Here is a 19,839-nt window from a genome sequence, read left to right as displayed (position 1 = left end):
TCACTTTCAGGCAATGGTGGCGGCCCACCTTAGTTCCTCCTCCATCCATCTCCAGCTCACATTATCTTTTGTTAGAAGTCCTGTTAATTTTTGCTTTAAGTAGAAAAGACTAGTCGGGAATACATAATAAAAGACATAAAACTGGCATCTTTCTCCTTCACAGAAGGGAGCAGCTGAAGAATGACCCAAAAATAAAATTCGGATGATCAAAAGATACTTGCCAAAAATCATCTGCACTCTACAGCTTCTCTGGATTTATCCTGAAAGATACCCGCAGTCTCGGAGTGAAACAGTGGGAGCCATTGCAGCGCACTGCATCACTGGTGGCACCTGCACGTCTCTGCCTCAGGGCATCAGAACCAAAGGGGCTTTCTCTGGAAAACTGAAAACAGAGGGTGTGTTTTTTTTTTTTATATTTGGAAGACTGTTATCATTAACTGAGTACAAAAAAAAAAAAAAAAAAAAGTAGCTCCACAAATGGTTAGAAAACAGGATGCAAAAAATGATGACAAGAACACCCAACATGCAGTGTGACAGCCACACGATTGAAAGGCAAAATGTAGATCTATGCACTTCTCACTGTGGATCTGGGAAAAAGGTAGTAAGAGGTGTGGAAGACAAAGAAAAAATCAAATACAAATATTGCCATCTACTATCCTCTTTTCGAGCCGATTGTTACTAAAGTATAATAATCAGGAAGATATTTTAATACATACAGTTTTCTTACAATTCTCAACATGAACAGTCCAGATGTCATTGATTTTTATATGAATATGGCTTATTCTCTTCTTCATCACTATACCTATCATCCATAATATCTGTAAGGTCCACTACTAGAATCTAATAATTAATACTATGAAATCTTCCCGGACAGCAATATGCTGAAAAGATGTTAGATGAAATCCTGAACTCTTTAATTAAATTATAAAAGTCAGTGGGAGACTGAGCAAGACACTGAAGCAAGGCCCGAACAAGGGCTTCTGGATATACTCATTAATTATTTTCAGTACATAACCACATTATTCTAAGATGTCAAAAAAAAAAAAAAAAAAAAAAGGAGGAAAGCAAAGAGATAAATAATTGGTTCTAACCTATCCTTTTCAGTGGCACTACAAGAATAAGCGTAGCATGTGTTGCTCAAGGGATTTCCATATACGCCTTGCAAACAATAGTTAAGGGGTACACAGCAGTGTCCTTCCCACTGAAATGCATTCCTCCCTCAATTGAAACACTGTTCTATGTAACAATTGAGAAAAGGAAGTGCAAAATACGGTATCCAATTGAAAGTACAGATGTTGTTTTCCATATGCGATGATGTGCTGCTACATCTGCTTCTGCAGACCCCTCTTGGGACTGCTAGCGAAAAAGAACGGGTGGCGGGGAGGTCACAGATGTTCTCACATGTCACAACAGCATAAATGAAAAATACCACCCCTTAGGGTGACACAAATAAAACTGTAGAAGAAATTAGGTATCGAAATGACTAAAATCACTGCATGGCTTGGTGGCCACATTCTGCAGTAGGTTTGATTTCCAGGACAACTGCAAAGGCCAAACGCACCTGGATAATCCAAAGCTTCTTGGATTAGGAAAAAAATCCAGACTACAGAGAAAAAAGTTACGATCTTTATAAGACCTTAGAACATAACAAAACCCCAGAGAACATCACACTTGAGTTTCAATATGACGAGTAAAAATTATCACAAGCATCTGCTAGGATCACTCTTGAGATATAAAAGAATAACTGCTGAACACATTCCTGCCCATCGTATGTACAACCCAGAGACAAAGAAGAACCACCTGACATCTCTTCCCTCCACCAAATAATAGACACTGTGACTTCCATGATATGCAAGGAGAAATATGCAACAGAAATATGAAGAAAAATATAGGGGGGGAAAGAGACACCAGTATTCTTAATTGTAACTAAATAGCCTCACAGTCAGAAGCATCATCCAGCAGTTGTTATGGCAATAAAGCTTTCCCTTGCATCTCTATTCCAGTGCATTTCCACCCACTCATTCAAGGTACTTTGGAGGCACTACCACCAAAATCATTATCTCCACTAACTTTTAGCTTACATTTTAGGACCTTCTTACAAAACGCTCCAGAGATGTACCATGGCTGTTCCTCAGGCCTCCTTTCAAATGTTCCTCATAGTCTAGAAATCAGCTTTTTCATCTTATGCCCTGGAGAAAAATTCTTGGCCTCAAGCTTCTAAAGGTGAACTTTGTATAAAAACAAAATGCAGGACTTTTAAAATTATAGGTAAGAGGAATAGGGAATGTCACTTTGCTTTTGTGTATTTACCTAATAATTAAGTTATCCTTCACAGGGAAGGAGGGTCTAAGAACAAGGTTTCTTAAAATCATAGGCCAGATTAATTCCTAACATTGTTTCACTTACAATGGTGGAAATACTCTTATGAATGAAGATTTTGTAAAGCACTACTTATTGCAACAAAACCAAATTGTACTCACAGCATTTCAGGATGGGAACTTGTGTTAGAAACAAAGGATAGGAGCAGGGGGGACTCCCACCTAGGGAGCAGGAAATCAGAGAGGAACAGATAATGGTTTCTTTCCATTAAGGCTTTGGGTAACGCTGTTAACCCCAGAATGACCACTTCAGTACAGACACAGACTTCTCGCGCTCAGAAAGCTGGCCTGGAACAAACTCCCCTGACCTCCCTGTCTGGGCTTCGGAGCACTGCTGTTACACTACTGTTTGGCTCTGATGTTCCACTCAAGACAGATACAATCAAATAAGGATTTTCTTATTTTAGTTAAGTCGAAATTGCCTGACAATGCATGAATTAAATTCACTCAATCCATTTCATAAACTGCTCTCTGTAAACCACTAATATTTCCACATCGTTATACAGTACATTCAGTAATCTGATTGCCTTGGGAATATTTGTTTTTCCAAAACTTGTGGCCAAGGTACATAAGATTAGATCAGACACAGCTTGTCTAAGAATGCTGTAATGTGGGTGTACAGTATATTTGCTCATTTTTAGATACAGGTAAAAGTTCTCTTTCAAACTTTTCCAGCCGGTTCAAGCTCAGTTATCTGAAGTTGTCTGCTGCAGCATTTGGCACTTCTTGTTTTCCTTTGCTGTTGGCCTTCTAATACTGGAGGATCAACACGGGAAATATTTGCACTGCATGTATCACCGACTGCACGCTTGATCCATACCTCAGCAAAACTTGTGGTATTTTATAGGTCCTCACAACGACAGAACACAAGTCTCTCAGGGATTCACGCTCTTCTGCTGGGATTTTCTCACCATCCTGCATGTTAACATGAACCAACAGCTGGGTTTAAGAGTTCTGATATAAATAGTAACATCGTGCTGCGAGCAAGCTTCTTGGAAAGTAAAGAAAATACATTATTTAATGCACTCTGACATTTGCCTTTCCTCCCCTTATTCCTAAGCTGCATTTCTGTAAACACCCATGATGACAAACGCAAAAAAGTTGACTTCTTCACGCAGACATAACAAGTGCTGCCTTGAGCCCAGGAGATGATATCCAGAACAGCTTACCTCTTCCCTTAGCCAGACAGCTGGCAAACTGCACAGTAGGAAAAGGAGTCAGAGCAGGGATGGAAATTCCTGCATCCAACAGCATTCAAGATTACAACCTTTGGTATTTTATTTTCATGGTTGCTCTTTGTTGCCTCAGAAACTTCCTGCTTTTGCCATATCTTTCCATTCATTAAAATTGCAGCTTGCAATTAACCATTCTGACATAACATAGCTGAGATTTTTTGGCAGCAGCCTTAACCAGAGGTTTTCAGAGTTTCCTGCAGACAGCTTTAAATTTTCATATCCTCATGAATGCTTGCCACCTTCTTTTAATAACTTGAAAAAATAAGCCTCCTCTCTTAGGAACTTCATTGTTTCTGTATTTCCCCAGCACTCATTTACTGCTTTTAGAAATGTGTCATGCACATGTATATTTATAGAGAGAGCAAAGTGTACATATGCACAGTATAGTTTGACATCTTATAGAGAACACACAGATTGCTTAGCAGATCTAAAGAAAAATAGTTATGTTCAATATTTTCATTATTAAAATGTACTTTTCTCTTTTGATGGTATCATATTATTTCATCCCTCTAAAAAAACCAATCATATTTACCACATTATTCAAAAACTGCAGGCCTTCATCTGTTAGCAATTTTGTAGCTTAACACATATTATGACTGTCATATATTGTAACACCAAACTATTTTTACACAACAAAATATTTCTTAGGATAGATCTTGCCTTTTTGCCAAAGAGCTAGAAATCACTTTAAAGGATTTTAAAGTTATTTGCATTTTTAAGGCGTAGAATATATTTTTTCATTTGGAGACCTGTTCAAACACTGCTTGCCATTATCTCTAATATAGATTAGAAATTGATTTAAAAGGGGGTCTTTTTAATGTTCAAACTGACCTTAAAGTCTTTTTTCTTCTAACATTACCTGGCAAATAAATTCTTAAAGGGATATTATCAATTTAAGAACTTTGCTTTATTCTGGAAAATTTTCCCAGAGATTAAAGAGAAAATGTCTCCTTTTGTCCTCTAAGTTTAATTTCTATATTTGACAGCAGTATGTGTGGTCAGTATCCCATGCTGTTAGGAAACAAAAGGGACAGAAATAGATGCAGGAGACCATAATACCTGAAAAGCCTTTGAACTACTTTTTAAAGTAGATTTGAAGATGATGGGGCCTCTTCAAGTGACAAAAGACTTGTGGAACTCTTAAAAGCCAGATAGGTTGCTCCTGACTTGTGCAGAGCGCCCTCAGCTCTCCCACAGCAACCAGCTAGTGCTGCTCTTAAAATGCAAGTTTAAGTGTTCGGGTTTTTTTTATCTGCTTCACTGTAAACTCCACTGACCAAACTGCACATATGAAAAGGCATATTTTATTGCCCTGATCTCGTAAGCTTCATATACAGAGCCTACAATGGCTCTCCATGATCTGTTACAACATACAAGGCATAACAAATAAACTTTTAAAGCAGCTAACTTACGAAATTGGGGCAGTTTTGGATTTTGGGTCTTTTATAATGGTGTCCAGACTCCTCAGTACAAATATGTCGTTTGTGTATTTCCCACTGATTTCTCTGGGGGTACACATAGGCTGTTTGGTCTGTGTCCCGCAGGATAAATAACAGACATCAGCTGCCCTGCTCCCTCTGGCCCTTTCAGGTAAAAGGCAAAAATGCCATTCATCCTCTGCTGGAGGTCTGGAAAACAAGCCTTAAAGATGTAACCAAAGCATTAACATGGATCAACTGGTGCGCGTTTCTGAGTGCTGTATCTGAACAGGCATTTGTTAAGGGGTTTATGGTTTTCTTGGCTGTGATTTAGGAATATTGCATACTTTCTCAACCCTTTACTAAAAATATGCTCAGTTCTAACCATGAAATGCGGCAGCACATTTGTTGCAGTCTCTGGGGAGGGTTTCTTATCTGTCAAACAGTTTAGAAGACAAACTGGCACTGAGGCAGCTCACCTGTTTTCTGTGGTTACTTGATGATAAACTACTTCACAGACCCTGTTGTTGCATCTAGGACAAGTGTTTTGAGACAAAGCTCCAATACACATGTAAACAGGTCACCTCGTGCTAAAATGCCATTTCATTTCCAAGCCAAGCCAGCTGGCTTTAGACAGAAAGTTCTTTTCTACTTGCGTGGGCAAACTTTATCGCCTTCCCATCCTTTTTCTCTTGCTGTCACATTACTGCAGAGGTGGTGGTGGCTGATAGCAGAGTGAGAAGCAGCATTTAAAATGTGTCCAAGTTAGCCAAGATATTAATGCCTGCTCCTGCAGCCATGTGTTGGATCAGTCCCCTGATCTCATACAACCTAATCAATCATCTTTCATTATACCAAAGCAGAGAGAGATAACTGAGATTGTGTTCAAGTTATTGAATAAAAAGGAAAAGTATCCAAAATTTTGCTGTTTGATCCTGTGTTTCATTGGCCCCGGTCCTAGTTTGAAAGGGTCCAGACTCATCCTGGGTTTGGTACTTTTGCATCTTTAATTTCAGTTTAACACATCCTGTTGTGTTCCTCTGGAAAAAAAGCGAATTTCTTCTTAGCTCTCCCACAGGGTGGAGTAAGAAAACTAGTGTTATCTGGGAGGAAAGCTGAAAGTTTGGGATTGTTGGGTTTCTTTTGTTCGCCTTGGAGCTTGTTTTTTCAATGGTTTTTAAAAAAAGATGCAAGTTCATCTTTAAATTAGACTCTAAAATGAAGGGTCTTCAAACTGCTCTGTAAAATCAATGGAAAGTCTCCTATTAATTCAGAGATTAGACCTGCAGAACTGTGCCACCTAAGCAGAGAGTAAAATACACAATAGGTATAGTTTAATTGGTGTAGAAGTGGTTTAAATCTGTCTTATTACACTTTAACCAAGCTGAACTGTTCTAGACTAGATTAAAACCATTACTGCAATGGACGCCAGGCTCTGAATTTACCATGCCTTAGCTATACCTTCCCCCTGGGTAAAAGAGGATGAGGCTACCTCAAGTGACCCTGCATCTCATGCAGGTATGCATATGGAAAAAGCTGACACATAAAGACTTGTTATCCCCACACTAATTTGTCCATGTGTCCATGTCCATAGTTACACTTGTTTATGTAACACCAGTTTAAAAAGATACTTTCAGAGTCTGAATACATGAATGAGTGATCTCATTCACGTACTGACATGCTTGACAACTTACCATGCACCAACCGAGCCACAGTAATTGACCATGTGTGTTTGCTCTTAGCCTGTGGCGATCTCAGATGGAAGAAACCAGTTTAGACTTCTCTTTTTCTTGGCCCTGAGGTTAAGCTGACACACTGAGCCTCACGTTTGCTGCAGGCTAAAGAAAGGCATGCTGCAGCTACCATGCCTCAACCGATGTGCGGTAACTCGTTAGGCTGCTGGAACCGGACAGCGTGCCTGAGCTGTTGGTTAAAATGGGATAATTGAGGGCATAAATCAGGTGTTAGTTCAGTTCAGCGCAAGTCAATTAGGAACGGATTTAAGGTAAATTGACACAAATCACTCTTAGTCCAGAATAGAACTGGCTACCCAGCGCTAGCTTAACTAAATCCAATACAGCTTAATCTAACTTAAATTGAAAGACTTTCAACTAGCCATAAAAAACCCAGAAATCTTATGTGCATTGCCTAGGGTATGTGCATTCACTTCAAGCAACAGATACAACTGGACACATAAAGAAAGAAAGTTTGCCAAATTCACAGCTATCTCTGCAGACAATGTAGAGAGAGGTACAGAAGTAGCTGTAAAAGCAGCAATACCTTCTCTGGCTCTTCCAGCAGATTTGGTACACTCCACCATTTTCAGCTGTAAACTGCTGAAGGTAAGAACGGGTTTTCTGCATTGTCCCAGAAACGTGCACTCTGCCATCATTTAATAACAAGTATGTAACAATGCTAACATGATCCTGGTCAAAGTAATTGCGAACAAACATGGGACAGCTGAGTTTGTTTTCATTCCTTGAGCTTGATGAAAAGTACTAAGGATCAGAAGATGATACAGATACAGAAAAGTAAATCTAGGTTTCATAAATTTTAATAATGAAGTGTTATTAGTAATTCAATCTAGCAGAAAAATCTCTAATGAATAAAAAGCAAATAAAGCTTGATTTTCTCAAATAGCTTCACCCTCCATCTCTAGAAACTGTTACTGAAGTTAGGGAAGCATAGTTGGGAGTAGTCATATAGGGACAGTTTTTTAAATCCTTTACCAATGGGAGACTGACTTGAATGAAGGAATTTAGCCCCCTAGTTCCCACTTCCTGACTGAGTTATCTTTTCTAAGAAATTTTTTTATGGAGAATGTCGTGGGAAACTAGTCTGAATTCTTTGTGTAGTGTGAGATTTTAGAAGACTCTGTTATGGATCAGCATCTCACTAGGGAGGATGCAAGATGCATATGCACAATAAAATGATATGCCCTTACAACACACTACATAGTCCCAGCAGCAGGCTGTGCTTCAAATGTATTCCTATGTGGCTGTTGAGAACCAGCAAGGAGTCGCCCTGCAGCCTGTGGGAAGAAACGCAGCCCTTTCCCGTGGTGGTTACTTGGCTTATCCATCCAAGGTAAAAATACATTGTCCTCCATGCGATGGGACTTGTGCTGTAAGTGCCCTTTGCTGCAGCGTGAATTTTGTTTGCTGTTCCTCCCCCTGCTCCAAACAGCACTGTGTGCACACTGCACAGTTGCAGCAGACCACACATTCTGAACAGGAAAAAATTAAGCATATTATTATCAGGATAATAGAGTGTCGGAAAGAAAGTTGCCTCCAGCACTTTGTCCAGATTAAAATCTCAATCAGTACCATTACCTGGGAAGTATCTGCAGGGACATGTGCATGCTATGCATCTCAGCCAGCAATCTGGCCTATAACATTTGCAGAAGCTTTAGCAATTTCTGTAATGACCCTTACAAGTCCTCCATTTATTCAAAAGCTGAAATGCTAGCCTATGTGAGACAAACTTCTAAAACAGCAGATTGAAGTACTCCATGTAAATTGAGCAATTTCTGTTAACACATGTCGACTAAACCAGAGCTGCAAATCAGCCAAGCTGCTGCTCTGTGACAACAAACATCTGAGGTACTGGAGCTTGAAGTTAATCGAAGTTATTTATTTTATCATGCAGAACTAAGCCATCAGCCATTGCTCTCTCAGACATGGTTTTCATGTTCCCCCTCAACCAGAGTATACGTGCTTTCTTCAGCAGAAGATGAATGTTATGTACTTAGCCTTAATATTAACCTTAAAAATTCAGCTATTACAGTTGATGTTTATTCAGCCTCTAGTACCAAATTATGCACGCAAGCATAATTTGGGGATCACTGAAAGAATAAAACCTAAACCACAGCTATTGTTAATCCAAGACCAAGCACTTTTGTTTGTATCAACATGAAGTAACCACAAATACGAGAACTGCAGCTAATACTGTTTGCCTCTCATCATGTTGATCTGAAAGGCTCCTTCAGAGAATTATTATTCAAGGACTGGTTCAATGGAAGAGTAACTAGTTTCAGAGCATATGCTACAGGAGTCAGAATTGAGGGAACTTGCAATAGCAAGTAAAGCCAAGCCATTTCCCCAGCACCATTTCTATACCCTACCACCAGTTGTTTCTTTTGTTCTGGTGCACATTTTTGCTTCTCCATCAAGAATGAAATTATCATTCAGTTACACTGCTATAAATTTGGACCAGTTCCACTAACTGTTGATAGTCATTGCCTCCAAATGCCCTGGGGATGCATGTAATACTGCATGCTCTGCGTGGCTCCTTCTAAACAATGTATAGCTGATCCCTTTCTTCATGCCAGCTTGCTCGTGAGCCATGCGGCAGTGTAACGGTTCCAACTTCCTTCTGTGTCCTGAAGATTTTTGGCTCAAGTCTTGCTTGTTTGCCATGAGAAGGTTCCAAAATAAGAAACACATTCATTCCTGCTCCCTTCTCTTCACATGGTTACATTTAGTCTTTCTTTTAGTGCTTTCCTCTCATCACAACGCTGTCTTACTGCTTATGGAAAATATAATTTATGTGTTGTCCCAATGATTTGCTCATGTTTGAGCTTTTCTTGACCGATCTGACTTTATAGCTCATAGCTTTAGGTGCATCTGATGATTCCCTTTTTGCCCCCTCATTGTTTTCTTGGTTTCTTAGTTCTAGCGCTGCTGACACAAACAGTGCATTTCAAAAGGCATCTTTCCTGTGGGCTCTGTTTACTCGTTAATGTGGCTGTCATCCGAAGTCCTGGGTGACAGCTCGCTTTGCTTTAGATTGTGGCATTCCCATATATGATTTATTGTATCTGAAGGAAAGCACAGTTACATCTGTAAGAAAGTGAGGAAGAGTCATGGGAAAAGGGGAGTTGTCAGAGTTCTGGCTGTGAGGGGGACTGGGGAACTTGACATTTCGGTTCCTGCACAAGATGTAATTTCCAGCTGAATAGCTCAGGCACTTACACAGCTTCACTTTGGCCCCAGCTGTGCACTAAGTGCAACCAACGTCTCTCTTAAAAGCTGCTCACAGCAACCTGACTTGATGTGACTGTTTTGTTTTCAATAAAAGGCAGGGGGAAAAGTTGCTTTACTAAAGTAGCTGATAGCCCACATGAACTGGATTGGAGTATTTTGTCCAGGCCACTCAGAAGTGAACCAAAGTAGCTGGGAAAATGGCAGATGAATCTGACAGCTTGCAAATAAAAAGTTTTACTGGAAACAGCGCACACTGAGTCGATGGCTGTGTAGCTTCTGGTAGTGAATTATTGGTACAATCCTAGTTCTTTCCAATGAATCACATTTTCCTCGGTTCAGGATTAATCAACATGTCATTTAGATGTATTCTCAGACAATAAGTACTATGATATGGATGTCAAACTATTTTAGGTCAGACTGTTTTCTATTTTTAGCTTATCTATTCCATTATAGGACTAATGCCTCAAATTCAGAAAAGGCAAATGTTAACAAGACATGAGCAAAATCCTGAGTCTGTGGAGGAACAATGAGAGTTGTGCCCTTGACCCCAATAGGTCCAGGATTTCACCTGATGGCTCTGTTTTTATTAAACATTATTCCTGTTCAAATTGTGGTTCTGTCCTCACTAACCGAGACAAATTCCTGCTTTTCAAATGCTCTGGCTTTCCAGAAATGCTGCAGATGGGGAAATGTAAGAGCAAGAGATGAGGGCTACACGTTTTGAGTGAAAGGTAAAAAAGGTCCCTGATTCACCGTACCATGGCACTGCCTAGTACACAGTACAATGCTTTCCTAGTTTTTGATGTGGATCCTTAATATCTTTATGTATCGCTCTAAGATAGGCAAACCTCAATTTTACGTACATACTTACACACAGACATACCTGCTTTCTTGTATTATACATGTGTGCATACGCACATATACGTACGCACACAGTGCTTCCTTCATTAACATTAAATAATAATACATGGTGAACTTTCCTAAGCAAAGCAGTCTTCAAAATTAACAAAATCAAAAATTTTAGGAAGAAAAAAACCAGCAAAGACATCCATCCAAAACGGAGATAGTCTTTCCTAAGAGCTGGACTGCACAAACACATTATACGCGCACGTACACCTTCACCGTTCAGAATTCAACGCGGACAATCAGGTGCCACATTATACAGCTCCTGCAGAAACTCACAGAGCCAGTGAGGACTGAATTCAAACCCTCCCTGTCCGTAACGAGTCACTGCTATCCAAAACAGAAGAGAAACTCTGGGTATGCCTACAACAGGGATAGCCAACTGGAGGCCCACAGAATTTGGACCAGGCGCACGCAGGAGTTTTCTTTGGCCCCTGAGAAGCTGGCTGGCTCCGAGGCCAGCCACATGGTGTTGCTCTTTGTGCTCAGGGCAGGATGCACAGCGAGCTGTGCTTGCCTGATCTTCACAGGGTCAGCTAACCCGCCCTCACTGATAATAAAAATGGCTTTCCAAACCCTATGCAAGTTGCCTATCCTTGTCTACATGCTTTTCCGCATGCACGTGAAAACTTGCTTTACTCATGGTCTGCGTCGGCCAGAGACCTGAGCTCAAGCTAATATCCTGCCTCTCAGCAGGCCACAATAATTTGGGCATGTAGCACATTAGCTGCAGCTACATGGCTTCTGGTTCTCTTGGACAGCAGCCAGAGTAAGCTCGTATCTGCCTTCAAAAGACCATGTAGACATCGCTTCTGTAGCTGGTAGTCAGAAGACCTACGACAGGAGTGGAAAAATACTGCTCCTGCACAGTAGAAAGCCGGAGTGTAGCTTGTGCTCTGCAATCTCTCAGTGCCTTTTCGAAGTCCTGGGGATCTTTACTTCTGACTAAGTCTGACTAGTTAGGCCTAAAAGTCAGCAAGTTCTGCCTTTGCTGGTGTGTGCCAAACATACAAATGTCCACACGGCAGATCACAACGCACTGGCCTACTTGAGATCTGATCGCTCTCGAAACCCTGCCTAATTTCTTGTATTACGTTCCCTAATCTCCAGGCTATCATTCCTTTTTAAACTGCCCCATTGATTTAGTAGTGTCTTTAAAAAGAGCGTTAAAATTATTCCCCCTCTGCAGCACTGCTCTGCTTCATTAATTACTTCACATTACCCACATAAAACTTGTAAAGCGAAAGAAAATTGCAGCACCGACTTGCAATTGCTATCACTTTTTCTGATCCCAGAGCTGGGGACTGGCTGTACTGGGCAGTTACAGCCCCTGCCCTCAACACTCGCTGCACAAACACACCCAGAGTCATTCGCTGCTTTGAAAATAATTACACCACCACATTGTGTATTAGGGCTCTTCACACTGTGGTCATAAGAAATCTCTCTCAAGCTGTAACAAGCTGAGTGTGAGCCAGCTTTTAGGATCGTTTTGGATTCTTTTTAGACATTTTCTTTCCTCCTTTCGCAGAGGAGGAAGAAACCACATGGTCTTCTGGTCCCCTTCCTCAGCCACGCAGAATTAGTCTCCTGTGTACCCAAGTAATAAAAAGATACATTTTCTTCTAGAAATCTGCAGATACTGCAGATTAAGTGATGGCTCTCCTTAGCTATTAAGCATTACAAGCTGGACAGGAGAAAACAAACACCAGAATTACACCCTCACTGATCGCACTTAACTGTAATCTGCAGCGGAGGTGGGTGGCACCTCTCCCAGGTGGCATGCTACGAAGTCTGGCTCCGAGGAGTACCTTGCTGGGAGCAGCAGTGCTGAAAGCACCCGAGCCTGGACCCTGCAGCACAGAGAACACAAACGGGCATTGGAGACCTGGTGTATAGCCTGGCTGCAGGAGCTGAACCACTGTTCGGCATCCAGCCCATGCACCAGGGGATTCTCCCCTCCCCCTGCGGCAGGGATCCCCTGCAGAAACGCCAGCCGCTCAGGCTGCACTTGCCTTGGCTTCACCTTTGCTTCTCGCTTTAGTTTTCCATTATCTCCAGCTTCTTCCCTTTTACATCTCGCTCTCTAACTGGGGAGCCTGCAAAGTAAAGTTGAGAATCAATTGACTGTTCCTCAGCCTCAGCAGAAAGGGAACAGCAGCACGATCATCTTCCCAGTGAGTCAGTGCTGCTTGCTGGAGGATGCGTGACTCACTAGTCCCCACACAGGCTGCCTCCTCCCCCACCGTGCCTCACCTCCAGCCTCTCCTATTCCAACCCCACCTTTACAAAAATCATCCTTATTCTTTAGTCCTTCCTGCCATTACCTTCTTTGCTGTAATAAGCTCGGGGGCAGGGAAAACTTCACACTACTCCTGTTTTCATATTAGAAAAAAAGTGCTATTGGTTTTCCCCACTCAGGTGTGTGCCTTCTGGTCCCTCTGGACATCATGCAAGCTGTGCAGCCACAAAGCTGCCTGCAAAGTGGCTTTCAAGTGGAGCCCATTAGAAACACCAATTCCCTGCCCTAATACATTGGTTCTGGGCCGCAGGTGAGATCCCAGTGTTCTTCAGCTTCCCCGCCACCCCGCTGTTCGGATTTCTCAGGGGTATCTCTGTTAAGAACCCACTCCACCAAGTAGTTATAAACCTGGATTAAGGAGAAGCAGTAACTGCTGATTGAACCAAGAGAAGAATCAATGAGCCAGTATTAGAAATCAAGGCACAGAGTACTTTCCCCCCATCAGTTCCAGCGCAATGGTGTTCACTTTTTGCTTCCTGACTTTTACAGAAACCTAGTTATTCTCAACTTACCCCACCGGGCTAATTTTCCTCCTAGAAACAAAGCACCAGCTGCTCAGGATCACACCAGGAAGCAAAAAAGCACCTAAATTTTGTACCATAGAAAGGACAGCTGGCTGTAATGCAGCAATGGCGACAAGATAAGCCCGTGGCCTTTACAAAGAGCAGAAAGTGGGTTGTTTTGGTGGGTATTTTTACCTTTTAGGGCCTGCAGAAAATACCAGGATACAACTTTTGGAAATACAAGCCCATGGATTAGTGCTGGGTGTCAGATCTGCAACAGAAACATGCCAACCACAGGCTCCAACCCAAGCAGGGCTACATCCAGTGGGTACCAACAGGCAGTGTCACTTACATCTGCCGGGTGGGACTGAGAGAAGAGCTTCACCCTGCTGTGGTGAGGTCTTTAATGGATATGCTTACCTGGAAAGAAGTCCAGCAAGAGTTCAAGCTCTGCTTGGGGCCTCCAGGTGCAACTGCCATGCAGACAGCGACTGCAACACTTGCTCAGTAAGGAAGGTGAACTCTCCACAGGGAGACACTTGCCCTACACCTCTGCCCGCACCGTGTTTTCCCAGGAAAAGAGGCAGCTCAGCATCCCATGCTCTTTAGTACCTAATACCTTTTGCTGCCCATAATCACACATTGCCATCACTGATAGCAAAACTTCACATTAGCCAGCCAGGCCTGGTTTCTCTAGAAAACAACAGCTAAAAAACCCAAACCCCCAGCACATCTGCGGAATTTTGCAGTGAGACTTCGCAAAAGCCTGAGCTGGACTGCTCATGCCATTTCCAGCCTGTACCCTAACACCAGACAGGATAGACCCTGCTGACAGGGGATCCATAAGAGAACAAAAGCCACAAGACCAGCTCATCTAACTCCAAAGTTGGACAGTGATTGCAAGGAGAGGGCATCTGGTGGATAGAGTGATTCAGAGAAAATGCCTCAGCTTTTTAAAACTGTCCCGGCCCAATGGAAATGCCAAATGGGTAGCAACTCTGCCTGCTTCTCTCTTGCAGTGAAATCTTTTGCCTGGAGCTGATTGGGATTAGCTAGTTATAGGGCAGCATGTGTGACACATCTTTGCCACAGCATGAGCGAACAGAGTGCGCTCCTTGGGGCAATCCTTGCCTCTCCCTCAATCCTGTACACCACCACGCACATGAAATAAGGCACGGTATAAATAACAGCTCTGTCTCCCTCCTGCTCTAAAATGCAAGCCATTTAAAACAGAAGCCTTTCTTACAGGGAAGAGCAGAAAGCCAGTGTTTTGAAGCCGCTTTCTTCTCACTTGTTAACATTAAGCCCAGCCTTAGGCTCATAAATAATGCATACGGCCTCTTTTTCCTCAATTACACAGTAGTGTCAGATTCCACACTCTGCCTTCCCAGAGTCACTTTCTGTCTCTTCTGGAGACAGCAAGGCTCACTTGGATGTCTGCAAGAGCCACAGACTCATTAGACTCGAAGAGGATCCTTTCCATACACCAGTTGAAAAAATACACAACACCTTTGCCTTGGAGTTTCGGTAATTATCCTTTGCAGGACCGAAATGCTGGGTGGCAATGTGTTTACAGTAAATGGGTTTTGCCTTATCCCAGCATTGGTGGCACAGATTCTAAAACCACTCCAGAATGTAAAGATGACCTGGGCAAGAGGGTCACCGAATAGCTCATGAGCTGGAGTGCACACAGCTGAGAAGAGAGGAATTAAGATAACACTCCTGCGGGCCTAGCAGGGAGACATAAAAATCATGGGGAATTCAGTTTGTCAGGTGAGTCAAAGACTTGAAAACAAAAGAAACCCACCCCTCTTCCTCTCCTGCCCCCCCCCCATCTTTTCTGATTAATTTAAACATGTTGAGATGACAAGCCAAGATTTCTGCTTTGCTAGCAACAGCTTGCTGTCTATAGATACTGACTCATTACAGAGAGGCTGCCTGCTTTTATGCCTTAAACTAGGCAGCCAGAAAATGTTAGACTGAAGTACTGTATGTTATAGATTGACAACATTTAAAACCTAGATGGCCAAGCTACTGATATAATCTCCATACTCATTAACCATGACATCTCCAGTTCTCCCCCACAGCATTCTGTCAGACTCAGCCGGACCAAGAACCTGTCTTAGCTGCCAGAAATCATTTCTTTACTCCTCCATGGATTGGCATCGCCTGAACGTACTCTTACCCCTCAGAGCAGAAGTTTACAGAAATCTCTTCCCCATTTCCCAGCTGTGCATCTTGCCTTCCCCACACACACACGGTCTATTAGCTGTCCACAGCTATGCCCGTCTAGCTGGCAAGCTGCCTGTTCACAAGCTGCTCCAACAGTTGCCCTTGAGCATCAGCCAGTGCCAAGTCCCCTCTCAGAAGTTCATGCTCTGTGCTAGCACTAACACGATCCTACCGGATGGCTTCACCCCTGCTGATGGTGACAATGACCTCTTAGGGACCCCAGGTTTGCTGATGGCAACAAGCCCCCCCGAGTATCTTCCAGGCTAATATTTGCCAGGTTGTATTGTCACAGCCGTCTCACAGACCAGCAATCTGTCAATAGCAGAGTTAGGCTTACAAATGCAGTGTGACACAGGAATCTGGGACTCTCGTAGTTCTTGGTATGAAAGGCTGTTTCACACATGATGTGACACTGGAGACAGGCACAGACACAGAAGCAAAAGGGAGGTGCTGGGCTGGGCCAGGAAATGTTGTGGGGGCATTTTGAAAGGGAAGAAGTTTAACTGGTGAGTGTTAAAAGGGTGGGTGACAGCATTTCCAAATAACTTCTTACAAGGAGAATAACTTTACCCACTAACAAATCCCGTCCGTGAACGGGAAGCAGCTTCCCAGGGTCCTGCACACAGCCAGGGTGAATGGCAAAGCATCCAAGGGTGGGTCACGCTCAGTGTTTCACAGCTGAAGTACCATTTGCTTTGTAAAAAAACCCCAAACACAATCATACTGACTGAGAAAGAAAAGAAGAAAAACAACCCTGTACTGCCAGCCTAGGGTATTCACCTGTAAAAGGGCACAACTAAATTCTGGTCCTGACACTGCAAGTGTATGATTATTGCTACCAAGTGCAACACAGTCAAGAGGAAAAAAAAAAAATGTTCTCGCCTACCTCGTATCTCTCGGGAGAACAAATCCTGTCAGCTTGTACAGCCAGCATCGCCACAACACATAAGCCAGGCTGTCGGGATGCCTGAGGTGAAGTTTTCGCTAGCGCTGTGTTGCCTCACAAGGCATGTTCCCTGGCATAAGAGGAGCAATATATTAATGGCACATATCACGTACCATTGATAACTGCTGGCCACCCCACACACAGGCTCACCGTAGGTCAAATTACTTTTGCCGGTGTCAGCGTACTCCGCTCATGTTCAACAGGAAACAGTGAAAAGATGCTTTGCTTTACATCCTGTAGCTGGAAGAATGAAAATACACATACATCTTAAAATTTTTTGCTTACAATATGAAACCAGTTCAAGTGCTTCAGATTGAAGCTGCTCAAAGCAACAAAGAAGTCGTCTTTCGGACAGACTCAGAACCCAGTCAGGAACAATGGGGCTTAGATTTAAAACACAGCCCAGAACTGAGTTCTTGCAGTCCCTGGAAAATATGAGTCCCGAACTGCTGCATTTTTTTTATTCACTATTATTATCTCTCAGACATTCATCCTGATCTTAACATCTCTATTGTCCACATCGAGCAAGTTTCCTCTCAAACAGAAATGAATGTTCCAGTAACACAAAAATCAAACAAAAAAGACTCCTTTATAACTTTTTAAAGAACACACACTTCATGTTGTGATTCAAAGTGCTCTTTGTTTCAGTAAGTATAAATACTGATTTTTACAAAGAAATAAAGCAGAAGTGAGAGAAAGAAAACTTCTGTCATACACAGGTTAAATAACAACTGCAGTCTTAGTTCCAGGCTGATTACACTGCGAGGCAAATAGTAGGTAAAGTCAGGGTTGTTATTTTGCCTCAAGGACAACAGATCTTTGTCCTGAACCCTGCAGTCAATACCTATAAATATTCTGCATGTTGTCATAAAATTTTGAAAACCCTCTCTATCAGGGACACAAATATAAGACCTTGTGCTTTAAAATTATAGCAGAGTTAAGTTCGAAGCTACAATTCACTTCATCAAAATGTAAGGCAACCATTTTGCATGCTATTCATCTGACGTAAAAGATCTTTTTGTCTGCCTTAGTCTTAAATCCTTTGAACTCGTTAGCGATAGGGACAGGGAGACCAGTGCTACCACTAAAGCTCTCTGCATGCCACCCTCCACAGGCAAAGTCAGACCCTCTCCCAGGAAGAGAGCAACGGCCAGAGCACGTGTCGGGGTAAGGGCTGCTGCCCCTGCCTGAGCAGGGGGCTCGGGCACCTCCAAGCCCCCCATGCCTTATCGTTAAATGAAGCTCAATAAATTGGCCCTCCTGCAAAAATGTTGTGTGACCTCTGGTGAGAGATGCAGTATAAATCCACATGAACATTTCCTTTTATTATCAGTAAATACTCTTGGATTGGCTGAAATTGTTCCTGTCACTGATATCACTGATCTCTGAAGAGATAAACACGAGCTGATTGATGACTTGTCTGCAGGATCTATTTCAACCACCCCCAGGCAAGATATTTTCCATGCGGGTAACAATAAATCTTACTACTGAATATCATCAAATGAAAGCAAATTATGGCAAAAATAGGCACAGTTATGTATTTCTTATTATATAATATTAAGAAAGATTTTTCAAAGATTGAAGGAGCTTTCATTTCCATGTGCAATTTTTTGTAACATAATCCTTTTGCCTGCTTTAAATATATATTTTTAAAAGCCTGTAAAAACACAGTCAAGCAATGTAAAGAGACAATCTCCTCAAAATAGCCTGTTATGCAGTCAGGTCTGGAAGACAAGTTTCTCATCACAACTGAGACTGAATAAGAACAATGCCCATTCTCAACAGATACCAAGGCTGCCTTTTATTACCACATTTTATGTGATATTTTCAGGTATCACTAGTACCATTTTATCCATTTTATTTGCAAAGGAAGCAAATGGCATCCTTTCTTGTCAGTTAACAGAAAAGGTTTGAGGGAAGAGCTTCCATCCTCATTTTATTGCTCCCAATTCTTTTCTAAAAATGATTGTACAGTTCCAGGGAAAAGTTCTACCTTCATAATGAGAACACCATTGAAAATGCTCACGCCACATTATTTGTGCCAAGCTCAGAAATAAAGATCTAAGCAACTTTCTAGGACCTGTTACATACAATAAAGCCAGTGCTTTGTTCCAGGGTGGCTCTGCTGCAGGGGAAGGAAAAAGTACAAATCTGCATCTCACATTCAAGATGTAAGCATAAGAAGAGGAGCTGTGAAGACAAGATTACAGGTGGTCCACTTAGCAAATGTTGTATTTCACCATCATATTATCCACACAGAATCAAAAAATTTTTGTCCCCACATGCAAGAAACCAGACAGAGAAAACGTGGAGATACAGGAGGAGGACTGGAGAGAAAAAACTCATCTGAGGCTGCATTTTCCTGATATCTCTGTCCTTAGTCTATGGAGGCCAGCAAGAGCTTGGGGTGAAAAGTGACAGTGAAAGAAATAACTTGAGGGAGAAGCAACAACTTGGTAGATACACCCTGTGTGATTTCTCCTCTATGCAAAATCTACTGCCCCATTCTGGGTACAATTTTTGCAGAGGAAAGATAGTGAGGAAGAAAACAGAAGGACAATAGAACAGATGGGAGAGCTGTGGAACTTGAAGGGAATGTATCAGCTCCTTAGGGATTGAATAAGCTGATGGATGTGGCCAACAGGACAAGTGGATGATTTTATAAAAAACTGGGACAAGCCAGGCAGGAGTTCAGAGGCCACAGAAGAGGAGACTGGTACTGCCAAAAGCCAACACAACCACGGATCTTATCTTGTGAATGAACAGCAATTCACTGCAAAGTCAATTTCCCATTGATTTGGGGTGCAGAGCACATGATTAATGCAATAAACCACAATATGAAATCATCCTGGAGAAAAGGACAGTAATTCTTGTGATTTCATTGGCCTTCAGGCTGCCATGGAAAGTCTTATTTTCCATAGCTGAAGTAGAACCTGTTTG

The 19,839-nt window shown here is 42.2% G+C and overlaps 1 long non-coding RNA gene across 2 annotated transcripts in view; it reads right to left on the bottom strand.

Annotated features, from left to right (window-relative positions):
- Positions 1–498: 498 nt before the first annotated feature.
- LOC130153035 (uncharacterized) overlaps positions 499–19,839 on the bottom strand; it is a 32,130-nt gene continuing 12,789 nt past the window's right edge. For both annotated transcript variants that reach the window (XR_008823188.1, XR_008823189.1), the window contains 4 exons: positions 17,050–17,139; positions 16,840–16,969; positions 12,657–13,015; positions 499–3,293 (listed from right to left, as the gene is read on the bottom strand). This is a non-coding gene — a long non-coding RNA (uncharacterized LOC130153035). The remainder of the gene's footprint in view (positions 3,294–12,656; positions 13,016–16,839; positions 16,970–17,049; positions 17,140–19,839) is intronic.

This window comes from Falco biarmicus, chromosome 7, assembly GCF_023638135.1.
Source record: "Falco biarmicus isolate bFalBia1 chromosome 7, bFalBia1.pri, whole genome shotgun sequence".
Classification (NCBI taxonomy): Eukaryota; Metazoa; Chordata; class Aves; order Falconiformes; family Falconidae; genus Falco; species Falco biarmicus.
This window is presented reverse-complemented; position numbering and strand designations above follow the sequence as displayed.